We start from the raw sequence: 5,416 nt of genomic DNA on the forward strand, positions 1-5,416 counted from the left end.
TTATAAAGATTTATTTATATTAATTATTCTATATAATTCTTCCCGATATAGCCCCAGAAAAAAAAAACAAAAAAAATTATACACTGTTGATGGACACTGATATTTTCCTGTTTATATAATAATAAACTAGTCCCAAAAATCTTTATCTGAAGTAGATATACTTGAAGTATAGGAAGACATTTATTTCATTTTTAACCGACCTCCAAAAACGAAAAGGAGGAGATTCTATATATATGTACTTTTTAATACCTTTCTCTAAATGTATTTCATAAAGAATTATTTCATTTAATTTATGTCTATACCGTTAACAGTAGATATTTAGCTGAGAATGTTTTCGTCAGAAGCGAGTTAATAACAAACATACCAATAATACCCCATCTAAAATATGTACGTAAAGCCGCTAATTCATAAGCTTAGGATATCAAAGATGGCGAGAATCCAATTTCTCAAATCCAAAGGGATCTACGTAAGGTAAATTTCCTCGACAAATAATACGACTAGAATAATTTACAATGTACCAAAACGTCCCTCAATGAAACCCAGTTATTCATATGTTTTAAATAATATATGATACAAAATTTTCTTTATATTATTTTTGTACTGTAAAAAGTGACAAACAATATATCAAAAGTGGCAATTATGTTATAAAATTCACAGAACTAATGCATCACTGAATAACTTTAGGGTGCGGTAACAAATTCATATTGTATTTTCGTGAGATGATTTGTATAAAGTTAATATATTTTTTTTATGAAATGTTATTGGGAGAATTGGCCTTGGATTCACTAAACAATCTTAATCTTAATTAAAAGTTAAATGCTCTTGATAACAGCGTATTATTTTTCAAATTGACTTTATATAACAAAACATTGATAACGTTGTTGGTGGAATGCAAAATATGATTTTATACTCTCACTTAAATATCATTTTATTATTGTATTATGCAACTATTTTCTATTTACTAACAGCGTAATCAGAGGAAATATCTGTGGGAATGATGTGTTACCCCGCGGTACAAAGCAACTATGTCACTATCAGCTTCCTTACTGATACAAAAATCATCTAAAATTGAAAAAGAAACAAACAGATACACTTTCGTATTTACAATATTAGGTAAACGGTATAACTATGTTATTGAGGAAACTTATGTAAAAGGAAATGACGATGCAAAAGTTCTGACACAAAATCATTTTAAAGATGATTGTTAAGGCCATACTCACAGTCTGTTTTATAAAAGTACAAAGCCTGTCTCTACAGCATGATACAGTATAATTCAATATTAAAGTATCATGGTGGTTACATCAATTTATTTATTGCTATAGTGATTAATTCACACCTGTATCAATTCCAGTTAGATTTATCTCGATTTATCGATAATCGTTTGGTCGAAACGTGCCTTTATTTGTGACTCATTGAGAAGGCGATCCTTCTAGATGTTCGTTGCCTTATTTACTATCGACTAAATCGTAACTATGGCAATTATATCGGCCTCGGTTCTATTCCCTTTCACATAAAACAAAAACACAGAGACGCACGCAAGTTGATTTTATTTATCACCAATTTTAGTAACGCAATTTGTAATATTACGATCATTGATCACGTATTCATTTCATAGACTATTATATAATATTATTTTCTTTGATGTTTGCTCTGACTATCCCTTACCATAGTACTAACAACGTAATTAATTTTCGCTTTCCACGAATCTAAGCAAAATTTTACCGTCTTTGCATAATATGAATAAAGTTTCCGTGGGTTCTCGGAAGCGTACCTACTGTACGTCAACAAAAGTGATATCTGATATATAAATTATGAGGCTTCTTTGATCTAAAAGGGATGAAGTGGTTGCCATCGTATCATATGTGCCTGATTGAACCTCAAAGATTTTCAATTAAATGTACTTAGAAAGGGAATTAAGGAAGGTTTTTATTCTTTCACATACATATTTACTAAACTATATAACTATATTATATGCCCAGATTATTTGTACGATGTAAAAGGCTAAACAAATTAGTTTATAATAATGCTTGATATTTACGTGTATTCAGTTTTCACTACATTATACTGTCATACAACACTTTCAGAAACTTTTATGCAATTCATTATTTAATATTTGTAACCATTTTAAAGTGGTATTGAACCAATGAAGAAAGGAAATATGAGTAATAGAATATTAAACACACGTAGATCGGTAGGTATATAAACCATATCGCATCTGAAATTCTTTAGAATTTTTAAACGTCACGTTCTGCAATATTATACTGCAAAAACATCGCGTAGTTTGTGATCACAATTCTATTAGCATACGATTTAATCCTTTGTGTTCATAGCCATTGTTTTTCAAAGGCTGAATATAGCGTTATCGTACATTGTTTGCCTTGCAAAAAGCCGCGTCGTATGCAAACAGTCCGTGTATCATCAGATTAACGCAATGTATACATTGTCTATTAATTACACGGAACGGGATCGCCGTGAAATCTTCATTATTTGTTTCATATTAAGCCCTCTATATTGGATCACAGATAACATAATACTAGATTGTTTTTAAAATTATATCGCACCGATGTACTTACGTGCAATAGGTTTTCACAAGTGCAGTTAATTGTTAACAACAGAACATATTTTAACGAACTTCGGATACCTGGGTTCGAATCCCGGTCGAGACGCACAAAAAGAAAATGTCTCGATCTGGTAGGACATAGAAGGCTTACCTACTTGTCCATAAAGAAAATCGACCAGTGAAACAGATGAATATCATCTGCCCCATACACGGGACTTCACTTTTTATATCGCAATTGATTCTATTCCTTATTTTCCGAGAATTTTAACGAAACAGGAGGGGCCGACGTGATAATGATTAGAACGTATTCTTATTTTTTATGTCATCGTCAGCAATGGAGCTTGTGGGTCGCTGGATGGTAAGCGCTACCACCGCCATAAACATTTGGAGAGGCGTTAGGTCGATTGCAGACATTACGCCTCTACAAATGGATTGCCGACTTCAAATTGGAAAAGGATTAAGAAAAGATTGATGAGAGGAGTAAAGGAGAGGACTGGGAAGGGTAAGAAAAAGGAAATGGGCCTCCGGCTCCCCATTCACCGAACGAAACACAGAAGTATGCTATTTCAGGCCGGTCTTCTTCGAGGGTGTGGTACTTCGCCGATGCGAGCTTTCCCAATTCGTGCCGAAGCGTACTTGAACACATACATAAATATTGTAATTAACAAATATATCAAATTTAAAAAAAAAATCTTTAATTGTATAGCATATACGAGGTTGCGGGAAAGAGTTGATATGTGAGTTTTATGAGCGCTGTTTTTGCATGGAAATAAATAAAACTCTTCATCCTCGTTATAAACACATCAATTGCTACAGAGAACGCAACATGGCTTCGCCAACTCTACGTAATTTCGCGTAACTTTGTCATAAAGTTTCGTCAATTTCTTTATAAGCGTCAGGCAAACGGGTAATTACATGCATTTGTATATTATACGTAAATTGCTTTAGCGACGTAAAGTTGTTTTTGATGGGCTAATGTTGAATTCAGCGCTACATTTTATACAAAAGTTGGGTAATTATGTAGCGATAGAAATGTTTAGAATTTTACAATTGAATATCTTTTGTTACGTAATATTTTCTAAACAAAGGTATTTTATTTACAATACATAACTGAAGTCTGTTAATTGTAGGATTCTAAAAGTATGTAAAATAAAAACAGTGGTATGACATTATCATGCCATTTTTTTTTTGGCAGAAAAAATACACAAACTGCATTTTCTGCGTAACTGTCTTTCATAACAAGTATTATAAGCCTCAGAAACCTTTACAAATAATGACTGAATGAATGTCATCAAAACACCATTACCTGTTATTTAAGAGAACCGAATTATAGTTTTTTTAGTGAAGTCGATATAGGTGCCAAAAACTCGAGTAAATGGGACACCTCTTCACTTCGTAAGATTTATTTCTTATTTTTTAATTAAACATTTTGATCTTCACATTTTATTGATTCGCTGAGATTAGATTTTAAATATGAATATTAGTGTATAATACTGTAGATTATATAAAATAGCGTGGGTTCTATGTTTTAAACCATAAGTGATCGGTTCTATCTGCTAACAGCTGCGTCTATTCCGTTTTCTTTTTGTTGTTTCTATTATTATTAGTTTAATGTGAATGAATATAAGAAAAACAAAAAATAACCGTAATCTTTACGGTCTTATTTTTACTATTGGTGAACTTGAGAGAAAACCGCTATCAAACAAAAATATGCAAAGAAAAACCATCCTTTCTAGGAGATGTTTATTGTAATCTATTCTCTAAACTCATCACTCGCACATTATGGTCAATGTTAGAGTCACGTGTGACTTATGTGTTATTTTGTCCCGTACGTTTAGATATATGCAGACTGAGTTGTGCACATAATATATTGGCTGTAATAAATCATCGAATGACGTCACTGCAATGCCTACGGTGACCAAGGTTACAAGTTTTCAGATATATTTTCATATATGTTTATCTATTGCTGAAAGTCATTAATACATTATTGAAATGGAAGAACTTATTAAACCTTTTTCCCCGCAGTGCGTCCTGGGCAAGTTTCCACACAAGTAACTGGTGACATTCCAACAGTAAAATTTATAAAATATAATAAGCTTGATATGTTTTAAGTAATGAATGAGTATGAGTGACGGGGGCTGGGGACCCACTTATTTTCAAAATTTCCAATGTCTATTGGATAACAATCCATCAATTGAGCATTTCGGTCTATACCCCTATCTTTATGCACTGAAATTCCAATATTTGTATATATTTAAGACAAAAATTTTACCGTAAGATCCAATGGCTAATACTTGTAAGATATAATCATTTCGGTCAGTAATGGTCTTCTCGCAATAAACGTTGATATAACCGCTACATTAGACACCGAGGTCGCCAGATGGCGGGTAGTTGTAAAACTGTTTACGGCCGTCGCGTTGAAAGGAACTTAACTTTCACGTTTGCGAATAAACACGTGGCTACCTTTAGCTAAATGGTCGTCATTTTACATTGTCTTCAACTATAGTACTTTGTAGGTGTTGTAATATGTACTTATGAATGTCACCCCTACTACGGTTTTGTACGGTTTAAAGATTATCTGCACACACACACTTGCATACACATACGCTTCTTATATTTAAATGTATCGACTTGGAGTTATAGGTTAAAATTGTTGATAAAGAATATGAATTCTTTATAACAATAATAGGATGTAGTTATAAAATATGTAAGAGTATATTTTACAGACTGAAGAGTACTTAAACTAAGTTATTCTTTTTTAACATTTCGAAAATTCCCAGTAGTAAACATTTTTGCATTATACACACTGTCTTTTTGTTATTTCTTTTCCGTGTAATATTTCGAAGAAATATTCAC

This window comes from Zerene cesonia, chromosome 20 (genome assembly GCF_012273895.1).
Source record: "Zerene cesonia ecotype Mississippi chromosome 20, Zerene_cesonia_1.1, whole genome shotgun sequence".
NCBI classification, from domain to species: Eukaryota; Metazoa; Arthropoda; class Insecta; order Lepidoptera; family Pieridae; genus Zerene; species Zerene cesonia.